Raw genomic sequence first — 16,345 nt, 5'->3', positions numbered from 1 at the left:
GGGCCCCGTAGCAACCGCTACGGCTGCTACCACGGTAGTTACGCCACTGATGCCGCCTCCCATTTTCAGCTAGGTGGCGCTGCCTGAGGCTGTCGGCTCACCTCGCCTCATGGCAGGTGCGGCACTGGGTCTGGCTTCATTGCAGGTATACCACTGAGTCTTATTGCCCCTACTCCAAGCTACAATGCCCTCAGTATCATCCACAATTTGCCCACAACAATAGTAGCCACAGTGCCTTTAGTTTAAGTCACAGTGGAACCAGTCAGCCATAATGCCCATAGTTGCTGTCACAGTGCCCCCAGTATCAACCACAGTTTTCCCCAGTGTCTACCACAGTGGCCTTTTTGTCAGTCACAGTGATCCAGTGCCATCAGGATATATAGGTATACGTTTAACCAAACTCTGTATGTCTGTCTTCAACCTGTTCATTATTAACATAGCCATTTGAATGCCAATTAAATATCAACAGTATTTTAAGAAATAATTTTTGGCATTCGGAAGAGTACGTCAACACAAAATTAGCACAAATATATTTTCCCAGATATGTTAAATGTTGACATGACTGTGAATGTTCACTTTCAAACACCAATTTACATATAAATTGAACTTATATAAAATGTGTTAATACATTGATTTACCTGCACTGATCCGGAGTTACATTGTTTATTATAATTTAGAGCTAAATTCTCAATTCTGCAGTCTTCAAAGCTGAAATCTCCGAGCATTCCTTGCTGACTCAATATCTACACAGCTTGCTCCAGTGATTCGCATTCTATGAAAAGTTATCATCACACCAGGCACCACACAGTAATCTGAAAAATCGAATTCCCACTTCATTACAAGACGCCATTGTGAATATTATGATTATTGTGAATACTACTCTCCATTATAATACAAGCTATAACTGGATGTGTGTAAGATACAGAGCACAATGTATTTTACAAAGTTACTTTACTTTTTATATAGATTATTTCTACAGAGATAAAATAATTGTCTTTTTCAGGAAATATGCATAGTTTGGGAAAATATCCCAAATTGGATTGTTTAATCCAATTTATGTTGATTTACACATGTGTGGTGTATATAAGCTTTGCACCCCTACTTTAGTCAGCTTTTTAGTAAAGCACTTGAACTTTCATGCAAATTATGCAAAAAAAATCACTCCATTGCAAAGTTGCATGAAGGCGGTCATGACTGTACTAGAGATGAGCGAACCGGGACAACCGAACCCGGTTTCGGTCCGAACTTCCGGTAAAGTTCGGTTCGCAGCGAATCCGAACTTCACCGGGTTCGGCCGAACCCGTTTTGACCGAACCCGGTCAAAAACATTATACAAATCGGCAGCCACTTATCTCTATCAATCACTGATAGAGAAAAGAGGCTGCTGATTAAAAATAAAATAAAAAGCATTTCATACGTACCCGGTCGTTGTCTTGGTGACGAGTCCCTCTTCTTCCTCCAGTCCGACCTTTTCCGACGCGGCAGCCTGTGATTGGCTGCAGAGGCCTCTGCAGCCTGTGATTGGCTGCAGAGCCCGCGGCAGCCTGTGATTGGCTGCAGCGCTCACATGGGCTGCATCGTCATCAAGGAATGTCGGGCCGGATGTCGAGAGGGACGCGTCACCAAGGCAACGGCCAGGAGACCGGACTGGAGGAAACAGAAAGTTCTCGGTAAGTATGAACGTCTTTTTTTTTACAGGTACTGTGATCGGTAGTCACTGTCCAGGGTACTGAAACAGTTACTGCCGATCAGTTAACTCTTTCAACACCCTGGACAGTGACTATTTAGGGTATGTGCACACACACTAATTACGTCCGTAAATGACGGACGTATTTCGGCCGCAAGTACCGGACCGAACACAGTGCAGGGAGCCGGGCTCCTAGCATCATAGTTATGTACGATGCTAGGAGTCCCTGCCTCTCTGCAGGACAACTGTCCCGTACTGTAATCATGTTTTCAGTACGGGACAGTAGTTCCACGGAGAGGCAGGGACTCCTAGCATCGTACATAAATATGATGCTAGGAGCCCGGCTCCCTGCAGGGTGTTCGGTCCGGTACTTGCGGCCGAAATACGTCCGTCAATTACGGACGTAATTAGTGTGTGTGCACATACCCTTACTGACGTCGCCTAGCAACGCTGCCGTAATGACGGGTGCACACATGTAGCCACCCGTCATTACGGGGCCTCATGCACACGACCATTAAAACACCCGTTATCACGGGTTGTAATTACGACCCGAAATAGCGGGCCCATAGACTTCTGTTAGCCACGGGTACCTTCCCGTTTTCTCACGGGAAGGTGCCCGTGCCGTTAAAAAGATAGAACATGTTCTATTTTTTTATTTTACGGGCCGTGCTCGTAATTACGACTCGTAACTACGAGCACGGCCGGCCGGCCACGGGCAGCCGGCCGCTTTTGTGAACCGTGCTGTCATTATAATTATAGCAGCACGGCCCGTAAAATAGAAAAATAGAACATGTTCTATTTTTTTAACGGCACGGGCACCTTCCCGTGAGAATACGGAAAGGTACCCGTGGGTAACAGAAGTCTATGAGCCCGTTATTGCGGGTCGTAATTACGACCCGCAATAACAGGTGTTTTTACGGTCGTGTGCATGATGGGAGCACGGCTCGGAAAAACGAACGGCTGCCCGTGCTCATCTCCTGAAATACTCTGTGCTGCCTTAAACTCTGTGGACAGGTCAGGATCCTGTTTCTTTTAAATGCTGCTAGGGAACCCGCTCGATCCACTATATAAGGCTACGCTACAGTGCAGCATTTAAAAGAAACAGGATCCTGACCTGTCCACAGAGTTTAAGGCAGCACAGAGTATTTCAGGAGATGAGCGTGCAGATTCAGTGCTGTTGTGAACTCTGCTCTTACCATTACGTAGCTCTCAGTCTGTTATCTCTCCTCCACTCCTGTCCTCAAGAACACCTTCACATGATTGGCAAGTCACCACGTAATGGTAAGAGCAGAGTTCACAGCAGCACAGAGTATTTCAGGAGATGAGCGTGCGGATCTTGTGCGTGGTGGTGACTTGCCAATCATGTGAACGTGTTATAGAGGACAGGAGTGGAGGAGATGTAACAGACTGAGCTACGTAATGGTAAGAACAGAGTTCACAGCAGCACAGAGTATTTCAGGAGAGGAGCGTGCAGATTCAGTGCTGCTGTGAACTCTGCTCTTACCATTACGTAGCTCAGTCTGTTACCTCTCCTCCACTCCTGTCCTCAATAACACCTTCACATGATTGGCAAGTCACCACCCCGCACAAGATCCGCACGCTCATCTCCTGAAATACTCTGTGCTGCTGTGAACTCTGCTCTTACCATTACGTGGTGACTTGCCAATCATGTGAAGGTGTTCTGGAGGACAGGAGTGGAGGAGAGGTAACAGACTGAGAGCTACGTAATGGTAAGAGCAGAGTTCGCAGCAGCACTGAATCTGCACGCTCATCTCCTGAAATACTCTGTGCTGCCTTAAACTCTATGGACAGGTCAGGATCCTGTTTCTTTTAAATGCTGCACTGTAGCGCAGCCTTATATAGTGGATCGAGCGGGTTCCCCAGCAGCATTTAAAAGAAACCGTGTTTGTGTATGTGTGTGTTTGTGTATATATGTGTGTTTGGGTATGTGACTTTGTCTGTTTTTGTTTTTATATGTGTGTTTGTGTATATATGGGTGTGTTTGTGTATATGTGTTTTGTGTATATGTTTGTGTATATATGGGTGTATTTGTGTATATGTTTGTGTGTAGATGTTTGTGTGTGTTTTTGTATGTGTGTATATGGGTGTGTGTTTGTGTATATGTGTTTGTGTATATGTGTGTTTGGGTATGTGTGTTTTTGTTTGTATATGTGTTTGTGTATATGTGTTCGTGTATGTGTGTATAACTGTGTGTGTGCGTGTGTTTGGATATGTGTGTTTTTGTTTGTATATGTGTGAGTTCGTGTATATGTGTGTGTTTGTCTGTTTATGTGTGTGTGTATATCTTGTTGTGTTTGTGTATATATGTGTGTGTCTGTGTATGGTTGTTTGTTTGTGTGTGCGTGTATATATGTGTGTAGGTGAGTAGAAGTATTGGTATTGTTCACATTGATAACTGTTTTTTTTTATGTTGTTGCAGATTTTGATGTACCGATTGGACTACATCTTCGATTCGTTGGACTACTGCGTAGATCTGCGTTTTTTCAAATTTTAATAAAATGGTTAACGAGGGTTTTGTTGGGGATTTCTTATTTCAATAAAAAAGAATTGTCTTTGTGTTTTTTTTTTCAAACTTTATTAGTGCCTAGATAATGGCAGTTGGCTGATTGACAGCGTTCATTATTAAGGCGGTACTTAGTGTTAGCCGGTGCAGAGGCTAGCACTAACCACCCATTATTACCCCGGTACCCACCACCACCAGGGGTGCCGGGAAGAGCTTGGTACGATCCAGTACCCGACCATCTGTTGTGATGGTCGGGTACTGGGGCGGCCGTAGGCTGGTATTATGAGGCTGGGAAGGGCCCAAATCAGTGGACCTTCCCACCCTTGTAATGCTAGGCTGCTGCTGCTGTGTTGTATCGGGCTGGTTATAAAAATGGGGGGGGACCCCCACGTCGTTTTTTTTTTGGAATTTAACAAATTTAGCAATAGACGGGTCCCCCACATTTTTAATAACCAGCCATATACAAGGCCGCAGCAGTCTGGCATTACATGGGTGGGAAGGGCCACTGGTTTTATCCATTCCCAGGCTAATAACACTGTGTTGTATGTGGCTGGTTATGATAAATTGGGTGGAACCCCATGTCTTTTTAAAAAAAAAAATGTAAATAAATAAATAATTTAAAAAAATGACGTGGGGTCCCCCCCACTTTTATAACCAGCCAGATACAACACAGCAGCAGCAGCCTAGCATTACAAGGGTGGGAAGGTCCACTGTTTTTGGCCCTTCCCAGCCTCATAATACCAGCCTGCGGCCGCCCCAGGGCCCGACCATCACAACAGATGGTCGGGTACTGGATCGTACCTGGCTCTTCCCGGCACCCCTGGTGGTTTTGGGTACCGGGGTAATAATGGTGGTTAGTGTTAGCCTCTGCACCGGCTAACACTAAGCCTCGCATTAGTAATGGATGTTGTCACTCAGACAGCGGCCATTACTAAAGTGGTAATAATAAAATTTGAAAAGAAAAAGACAAAGATATAGATAAAATATTTTATTGAAATAAAGCACCCCCAACACAACCCTCATTAACCATTTTATTGTAGAAAAAAAAAACGTCATCTAAGTAGTCCTCGAAACCGACGTAGTCCAAACACCAAACCTGTAAAAAAAAATAATTATGAAATAAAACATGTCGTAGGCTTAGATTCAGTTTAATGTGTGATACTGACTGTTATACCATGTATAGAAGCCTGCCGTGAAGTTGACTTAGATACAGGGCGCCAGCAGACAGTATCATACATGGCCATACATACATATATACAAATATACATACATACATATATACAAACATACATACATATATACAAGCATGCACATATATACATGCAAATATACATACATGCAAACATACACACATATATACATGCAAACTATCATACATACATGCATACACACACACATGAAAACATACATACATACAAACAAACAAACATGCAAAGATACATATATACAAGCATGCACAAATATACATGCAAACATAAATACATGCAAACATAATTACATACATGCACATATATATAAACATACATGCAAACATACATGCAAAAATAAAAACATGCAAACATACATACATGCACATATATACATACATACATGACAACATACATACAAACATACATGACAACATACATACATACATGCAAACATACATACATACATGCAAACATACATACATGCAAACATAGATACACACATGCAAACATATATACATGCAAATATACATACAAACATGCACATGTATACATACATGCCAACATACATGCAAACATACATGCACATATATACATACATACATGACAACATACATACATGCAAATATACATACATACACACATGCACATATATACATACATGCACATATATACATACATGACAACATACATACATACATGACAACATACATACATATATATATATATATACACACATGCAAATATACATACAAACATGCATACATACATGCAAACATACATTCATGCAAACACACATACATGCAAACATACATACATACAAATATACATACACACATGCACATATATACATACATGACAACATACATACATACATGACAACATACATGCAAAAATACATACATGCAAACATACATACATACATGCAAATATATACATGCAAATATACATACAAACATGCACATATATACATACATGCCAACATACATGCACAGATATACATACATACATACATGACAACATACATACATGCCAACATACATACATGCCAACATACATACATACATACATACATACATACATACATACATGCCAACATACATACATGCCCCAAAAAAATAATAATACGTTCATACTTACTTTCCTCCTGTCCGGCCTCCAGCGATGACGTTTCATTCATGTCGCCGCTGCAGCCTGTGATTGGCTGCAGAGGCGGTCACGTGGGATGAAGCGTCATCCTGACGTGCGTGACCGCCACTACAGCCTGTGATTGGCTGCAGCGGCGAAAGGGATGAAACGTCATCGCTGGAGGCCGGACAGGAGGAAAGTAAGTACGAACGTATAATTTTTATTTTTTTATTACATTTATGGTATTTTCCGCGCGCCGAGCATGTACTGTGAAGGTTGCTGAAAGAGTTAGTGCAGCCCATTAACTCTATCAGCACCCTGGACAGTAGCATGCTCGGCGCACGTAAGTGACAGGTTCGGTCAGAACTAGTTCGGTCCGAACCGAACTTTTTTGTGAAATTCGGCGAACTAGCCGAACCGAACTTTTGATAAGTTCGCTCATCTCTAGACTGTACACTAGTAGGTAGGACTTTTACATTCTTTCTAACTTTTCAAGATATTTAATCCATGTTTTTTTCATAGTGTTATTTAATTTAACTTTTGCGGCATAAAATCAGACTTTAAGTCTCTTTGTTTTGGCGATAGGCCTAAGTAACATGTATGAACTCTGCACAATTTTTCTTTTTAGGATGTTTTGTGTCTAAAGCTTTTCTTAGGTTAGATGTTTAGTCACATATATGAATTTTAATGCATTTTAGAAAATGACAGTTGGATGCAAAACTGCATTAAGCGAGGTTGGGAGAGTAAAGTGCTATATAATATTTTGACAATGTGCCGGGTGCCTACCTTCAGAAAATATATGGTTCTGGGGGTATATTTTAATATTTTTTTAAATCTATAATTCGGTTTTTATTTGTACATATCAGATGTGTGGTAATTGTCCCAGCCACTAGAGGTGTAAGGCCTCCTTCACATCTGTGTTAGAGGCTCCATCAGGGGCCTCCATCGCAGATCCGGCCGAGATTACCAGAGACAATAGCGCAGCATGCTGCGCTATTGTCTCTGGTACAATCATGGAGACCCCTATGGAAAGCCAAAGGAACCTATTAAAGTCAATGGGTCCATCGGTCGCCGGCGGTGTCCGTTGTCCAACGGAACCATTACTTCCGTTATTCCCTTGTTCTGCTCCTCTGATGGACCAGAGCAACGGAACACACAGACGCAGGTGTGAACCAAGCTTAAATTGTTCTGAAACCCCCTGTCAACTTAAGGAATAGAGTAAATATTCTCATTGACAATAATTAGACGGGGAATTATACTATTATTAACTAATCATTTCAATGCAAACATACTATTTTAGGACACAGAACTTATGTATTTGACAATTCAATAATAACCTGCATTATTTTGTGTCTACTAGCCTAGTCTGAAATAGATTTGTTTCCTCTATACCAGGTTTTACTTACGAGGCATTTTACCTTATTGGTATTTCCTGATGCTATGTTACACAACAAGTATAAAGCATATAAAATAAAAACATTTATTTTTCCAATCAATCATATAAAGTACCTACTTGCCATAAAGAAGATATACCTAGGGTGTTGTTATAGAGCTAATGCTCTGTATCACAGTTCACAAACAATAACTAGGAAATAAATTAGCCAGGCATTACAAAGATGGAATCCACAGGACGAGTGAGCTCTTTTGTGTGTTCTGGAACAGCTGCTAATGTTGGATAGAAAAGTACCTGGGAGACAGAATCTCTGTCTAATTATAACAAATATTGTCTAGAGGTCTAAAGCAAATGCAAGGAAAAAAGAGAACAATAGAAGCAAACATTATAAAAATCATTGAACAAACACATGTTCGCAATTCCCACCAGCAAAGATACACCAGTACCATTAACGTAAATTAACTTATAAACCGCTAGTTTTGTAGTTCAGAAAAAACAGCTGCTATATTATACTAAATGAGATCACTGCACCCCACTAAAAACATTAGAGACCATATACAGTGAAGGAAATAAGTATTTGATCCCTTGCTGATTTTGTAAGTTTGCCCACTGTCAAAGACATGAACAGTCTAGAATTTTTAGGCTAGGTTAATTTTACCAGTGAGAGATAGATTATATAAAAAAAAAAAAGAAAATCACATTGTCAAAATTATATATATTTATTTGCATTGTGCAGAGAGAAATAAGTATTTGATCCCCTACCAACCATTAAGAGTTCAGCCTCCTCCAGACCCGTTACACGCTCCAAATCAACTTGGTGCCTGCATTAAAGAAAGATGTCTTAAATGGTCACCTGTATAAAAGACTCCTGTCCACAGACTCAATTAATCAGTCTGACTCTAACCTCTACAACATGGGCAAGACCAAAGAGCTTTCTAAGGATGTCAGGGACAAGATCATAGACCTGCACAAGGCTGGAATGGGCTACAAAACCATAAGTAAGACGCTGGGTGAGAAGGAGACAACTGTTGGTGCAATAGTAAGAAAATGGAAGACATACAAAATGACTGTTAATCGACATCGATCTGGGGCTCCATGCAAAATCTCACCTCATGGGGTATCCTTGATCCTGAGGAAGGTGAGAGCTCAGCCGAAAACTACACGGGGGGAACTTGTTAATGATCTCAAGGCAGCTGGGACCACAGTCACCAAGAAAACCATTGGTAACAAATTACGCCGTAATGAATTAAAATCCTGCAGTGCCCGGAAGGGCCCCCTGCTCAAGAAGGCACATGTACAGGCCCGCCTGAAGTTTGCAAATGAACATCTGGATGATTCTGAGAGTGATTGGGAGAAGGTGCTGTGGTCAGATGAGACTAAAATTGAGCTCTTTGGCATTAACTCTACTCGCCGTGTTTGGAGGAAGAGAAATGCTGCCTATGACCCAAAGAACACCGTCCCCACTGTCAAGCATGGAGGTGGAAACATTATGTTTTGTTTTTTTTTTCTCTGCTAAGGCCACAGGACTACTTCACCGCATCAATGGGAGAATGGATGGAGCCATGTACCGTCAAATCCTGAATGACAACCTCCTTCCCTCCACCAGGACATTAAAAATGGCTCGTGGCTGGGTCTTCCAGCACGACAATGACCCGAAACATACAGCCAAGGCAACAAAGGAGTGGCTCAAAAAGAAGCACATTAAGATCATGGAGTGGCCTAGACAGTCTCCAGACCTTAATCCCATCGAAAACTTATGGAGGGAGCTGAGGATCCGAGTTGCCAAGCGACAGCCTCGAAATCTTAATGATTTACAGATGATCTGCAAAGAGGAGTGGGCCAAAATTCCATCTAACATGTGTGCAAACCTCATCATCAACTCCAAAAAAAGTCTGACCGCTGTGCTTGCCAACAAGGGTTTTTCCACCAAGTATTAAGTCTTGTTTGCTGGTAAAATTAACCTAGCCTAAAAATTCTAGACTGTTCATGTCTTTGACAGTGGGCAAACTTACAAAATCAGCAAGGGATCAAATACTTATTTCCTTCACTGTATGGTACCACTAGGCTTAACATGACGCTCCTTGGTACGGAACTAAAGTAAAAATGTCCTTTGTGTATTTAACATTTAAAGTTTTCCCTATTCAAAATCTTCCAAAATTGGGAATAAAAGAAGGTTATGTACATCTTTGAAATAGATATTTCTATTGAAGAAGAAAAAACTATCAGTGTGTTTTGTGCAACTTTCTAAATACTTTTTATTAAAATCTATTTTTACTTTTTGAGATACAGCTGCTTTGTATTCTTTATACAGAGCATCTGTACTGTGCGCTAAGACCTAATTCTGTCAGGTCAGCGGCACTGATGGGTTCAGTGTCAGCGGGTCGTGTGTGTCTGACACGCAGGATCCACCTGATATTGGTCACATCTAAGTTATGAACTTAGATGTGATCGGTAACAGCTCGATCCTGCGTGTCAGAGACACGCAAGACCTGCTGACAATGAACCCATCAGTGCCGCTGACCTGACGGATACAGGTTTCAGCACTAGATACAGCTGCTCTGTATACAGTATACAAAGCAGCTGTATCTCAAAAAGTAAAAATAATTTTTAATAAAATGTAATTACAAAGGTGAACAAAACACACTGATAGACATTTTTATTTAAAAAAAAATAAAAAATAAAAAAATGATTTCAAAAGTGTACATAACCTTTTTAGGGAACCTGTCACTACATTTTAGGGCATTAAACCACCAGCATGTTGTTAAACTGGTAGGAATTAGCATCCTAAACATGTCCCAATCGAAACAGTAAATTTTTGAATTTTCCCTGAAAAAAGTTTATAATACATTGTGCGCTGTATGAAAATTACCAGAGAAGACTCTTGAGATGAGTTCATCGGCATCCTGCACATGCTCAGTGCTCAGAAGAAGCCGAGGCCGGTACACCTGGACTCATCTTGGGACTTTTCTCTGGTACTTTACATACAGCGCACAATGTATTAAGACTTGTTTTTAGGCAAAATGCTGAGACGGACAGTTTTGAGAGGGACATGTTTAGGGTGCTAAACCCCAACAGTATAACGACTTGCTTGTGGTTTAGTGCCCTAATATCTAGTAACACTCACGCTTTAACTATTGTAAGATTTTCCCATATTTTAATGCGACTATGCCCCTTTTTTTTTTTACAATTCTAATGCTATTTAGCATCTGTTCCAAGCAAATAGACACCGCTGGTAGAACTAGATGGGCTAAGTATTTGTAGTTGTTCTGCTTTTCACATGTATTTCCAGGAGTGGGAATCCAATTTTTAATTACGGGTTTCCTACATCGCCGAAAATGGTACATGAAGTAAAACTATTAAAATATCCAAATTTGTTACAAATATTGGGCGACCTTAAATAAATATTTGTATGTAAGACTGTGTCCCAGCAATGCCCCAGAAAATGCAGGCTGGTGCTTCAGGATTCCTATGAAGAGTACCCTCTAGTCTAAGGAATTTGAACCGATTTTGATTTTTAGTAACATATAATACAACAATGTGGCCATTACAACCAACAATATTTAATTAATACCCAATTACAGTACTCAATCACATCATTTATTAATACCCTCATATTCTACTGAATTAATGGCACAATGCAGTACTGATTTAAAGAGAACCTTTCACTAGCCCATACATGTGCAGCTAAGTGCACCATGTTATAGGCAAGTGAGAGAACACACAGCACAATCCGCTCTGACACTGTCCGTAGCTAATTAAACAGTGTCAGAGCGCTAAGTATTGCGCCCACCTGCCCTTTCCATGAAAAGAAACGCCCCATTGACAGTAAAGGGAGTAATTTACATATCGGGTGCCAAATATAATGGCACCGATATCTCAAAAACAGAGGAGGCTAGACAGGTAGTTTAAAGTGACCCAGGGTGTATGCAACAGTGACTATAACATAGTACACTCAGCTGCACATGTATGGGCTAGTGAAAGGTTCTCTTTAACATACCTGTAACCCATAAGGATGGTAATGTCTATGCTGAATGTGCAGTATTCAGAACAGTAAACAGAGGGCGGTGGTACACTGGTCAAGAGTGCTGGAATAGCAGAGGAGACCTGAGGAGGAATTGGTGTGCACCGTTAGTTCCAGTGAGAAGGCGGGAGTATGGTTCGGGTGCGGTGAGAGAGAGTCTGGCAATAAAGTGAGCAGGAAGTTGCTGCGGAAAGGAAACATAGAGATACATTTGAGAGTCTATCAGAAGAATTGCGCTGGAGAGGAAGCCGGCCTACTTGCAAGAAGCCAACAGAGGGATCATTCGGAGTGAGTACAAGAATACTGTATGAACAGGGAGTTAAAGCAAAAGCTCCAAAAATATATATAAAAAGAAAGGCCCCCCCAGCGTGGAGTAATTGAGGAGTCACCAGGGGGTTGAATATATCAGAGTGAAGACTGTAGTGCATTGTAACAGGACTGGGATAGTGTACAATACCACAGCTTTCGAAGACTTATAAGAGACATTTATGCTTGTTCTAGAGCAATACCGCATGTTTGTTGTTATCATACTACCAGTCAAATCCCACCCCTGTGTATTTCTACTCTGTGCCTCCCAGAAACTGTTTCAAACTGGCCATAGTTATCAGCTATTTGTCGGTGGATCCTGTCAAATTCATTGAAAACGATCCATCAATAATCTCAAGACCCCTCCTTCCCCAAGATAAACAGCACAAGTAAAGTCTGGTAGGTTCTCCTTTCACACCCCGGCTACCTTCATAGAATATACATTCACTAGACAAACACATATATTGACATAAATATTGAAGTTGGGGTTAACAACCTTTGAGGCCTCCTTGTTTCTTCTCTGCTCCCCATTCAGTGGCAAGTCTGCCTTGGGCTGAAAACCTGATTTATCTGAGACAGACAGGTTGCTATGGATAAATGGGCCCAGAGGCGTAGCTAGGTTCTCCTGCACCCGGGGCAAAGATTCTGTTTGGCTTCCCATCCTCAAAACCTCTTTCCCGACATCTCCTTTCCCCTCACCATGTTTGCTTTCTCTACCAATCAATGAGGTGTAATATTTTTGTTCACATTTTTTAATGTAACTCTCGCATAAAACCATTGGTACATTTTACAAGCAAAACGCCCGAATTATGTCTGAAAACAGTGCATGTGAACATACCCTAACAGTTAATTAAAAGGAAATAAATTAGAAGTCAGTGTGACTGACTAAAACAGATTGTATAACTGAGGCTAGTGTGCTATATGATGGCATAATGAACTCTTGTAGATATTGCCACACACACCCTTGTAAATAGTGCCACACAGCCCCCCTGTAGATAGTGCCTCACACCCCCTTGTAGATACTGCCACACAGACCCCCCTTGTAGATAGTGCCACACAGACACCCCTGTAGATATTGCCACACAGCCCCCCTCTTGTAGAATGTGCAACACGCCCCCCTTGTAGATGGTGCCACACACAAACACACACACACACACACACACCACTTGTAAATAGTGCCACACACCCCATTTTGATACTGCCATAATCCTCCCCTAGTAGATAGGGCCAGACACCCCTCCTGTAGATAGTGCCACAGACACACATCCCTTTTTGATACTGCCATAATCCTCCCCTAGTAGATAGTGCCAGACACCCCTCCTGTAGATAGTGCCACAGACACACATCCCTGTATATAGTGCCACACCCCCCTTGTAGATAAAGCGACACACACCCTTGTAGATAGTGCCACACAGCCCCCCTGTAGATATTGCCACACTCACCCCCACTAGATAGTGCCACACCTCCCCCAGTAGATACTGCCACACTCCCCCCCCTAGTAGATAGCGCCACATACCCCCCTCCCTGTAAATAGTACCATTAGGGCTCCCTTTAGGAGTGGAATCCCCAGCCAGAGCGCTTCCGACCCTCTGGCCAGGGATTCCGTTCCACACGTCACTGTCCATATATGGACAGTGACCTCAGGGGCTACCTCTAGGAGCGAAATCCCTGGCCAGAACGTCGGTGGCCGCCCCTACCTTCCCTCATAGTTGCGCCTGCTGCACATGCCCCGCCTGCCCCCCTAGCTACGCCCCTGACTGGGTCTCATGTCTGTATCAGTCAAACTGAGCGAATGTCAGGATCAATAGCAGGGCTCTTGGTATTCTGTTAAGCTGTGGGTGGGGTAGACAGCAGGCACACTGACTCTGACAGCCAAAGGTTTACATACATCTGGAGATGTGGTCTTTTCGTAGTGTATCTCTAGCAACCAGGCTTACAGACATTATTCAGCCAGTCAACTCAAAACTGGATTAAGACAAGAGCCCAAAAGGAAAAAAATCAGCTGGGCAGCAGTCAGGTCAAGTCAATCTCCCTCTCAGACTGCGATACTGATCAGATCAGAGGCGTAACTAGGAAAGGCTGGGCCAACTTTTGACTGGGCCCCCATCCCCTGGGTGCCACACAAAGACCCCCCCCTTGTAGATAGTACCCCCCTGTAGATTGTGCCATACAGCCCCCCCTGTAGATTCTGCCATACAGCCCGACTGTAGATAGCACCATACAGCCTCCCTGTAGGCTGTGCCATACAGCCCCCCATAGATTATGCCATACAGCCCCCCTGTACATTGTGACATACAGCCCTCTCTGTAGATTGTGCCATTTAGTCCCCCTTGTAAACAGTGCTATACAGCCCCCCTTGTAGATAGTGTCACCCACTTCCCCCTTATAGATAGTGCCATACTGCCCCCTGTAGATAGTGCCCTCCACCTCCCTCTTGTAGATAGTGCCATACAGCCCCCACCTCCCACTTGTAGACAGTGCCCCTCACCTCCCCTTGTAGATGGTGCCATACAGCCCCCACCTCCCCCTTGTAGATAGTGCGATCCAGACCCGCTTCCCCTTTGTAGGTAGTGCCATACAGCTCTCCACCTCCCCTTGTAAACAATGCCCCTGAACCAACAGTAGCGGATTATCATATGGGCGGTTTGGGCGGCCGCCCAGGGCCCAAGGCTCCCAGGGGGCCCATGTCCGCCCAAACTGCACATAATTTAAAAAATCACTTCTGAGTTTCATGCAGCTATGCAGCGTGCTAGCGCCACTAATGGCAGCTGCTGATAGGGCGGGAGGGGCGGAATGGGACGTACACCGCCCCGAGGAATGCCAATCAGAAACGAAGCGATACAGCATTCAATCGTGCTCTTCTGCTGCTTCACTTTAGCGATCGGTGGGGGTCTCAGTGCTCGAACCCCCAACCGATTAAAAGTTCTGACATATCAGTATGACATGTTAAAACTTTTTTTAAAGTTTAGTTACACTTTAAAGAGAGGTGTTACAATTGTTGTTTTTTTTTTTTATTATTATTATTATTATTATTATTATTATTATTATTGTTATTATTATTGTATCAGTGTCTGGTGTAACTTTCTAAATACTTTTTATTAAAAATTATTTTAACTTTTTAAGATACAGCTGCTTTATATCCTGAATACAGAGCAGCTGTATCTAGTGCTAAAACCTGTATCCGTCAGGTCAGTGGCACTGACGGGTACAGTGTCAGCAGGTTGTGAGGGGGAAGGAGGGGGCCCAAATTGTGTCAACAGCCCAGGGCCCATGGTACACTTAATCCGCCACTGCGAACAAATAAAACAAAAAAAATTATGCTCACCTAGGACCCGTTCCCACGATGAACGGATCTGCTCCACAACGCCGACAGGATCCTTGCATAGGTTGGCGTGATCCAGTGACATCATCACGCCAGCCTGCACAGGGATCCTGATAGGCAGGCCTGTAGCCTAGTAGATGGCAGAGCAGGGACGTACCTCCCTGTTCTGCCATAGTGTTCAATAGTATCTGCATCCTAGGGTCGCAGATACTATTGAATGTGGTGTTGCTACCGCTGTAGCAGGCTTAGCGGCTGATAGCGGCGTCCACCGATCATGCCGAGGCACGGGTCCCAGGGCCGGATTATCATTGGAGCTCTTGGAGCTCCAGCTCCAGGCCCTGTGTTTCCCCTCATTCAAGGGGGGCCCCGGCTTCTATATTCAATTGCATCTGCGGCTACAGGCCACATTAGGCCTGCAGCCTATAGAACACAGGGATTTGATTCTTACGAAGGCGCGATGACGTCATCGTGCTGGCGGAAAGATGTCATCGTGCCACCGTACACATCAGGCCTAATGTGGCTGAGTAGGCTGGAGCTCTGTTCATCACGGGAACAGCCCGGACTAGGTGAGTACAGGTGTTTTTTGTTTTTTTTATTTCTATGGGCGCTATATGCAGGGAGGGTTGTGTGGCACTATCTAGAAGGGGGTATGTGTTGCACTAGGGGTGTGTGGCACTATAGAGGGTGTGTGGCAACATCTACAAATGAGCATATGGCACTATCTACAAAGGGCACTATTGACATGGGAGTGGTGTGGCACTAGCTATAAGGGGTGTG

This window comes from Rhinoderma darwinii, chromosome 1 (genome assembly GCF_050947455.1).
Source record: "Rhinoderma darwinii isolate aRhiDar2 chromosome 1, aRhiDar2.hap1, whole genome shotgun sequence".
In the NCBI taxonomy this organism is placed as follows: domain Eukaryota; kingdom Metazoa; phylum Chordata; class Amphibia; order Anura; family Rhinodermatidae; genus Rhinoderma; species Rhinoderma darwinii.
This window is presented reverse-complemented; position numbering follows the sequence as displayed.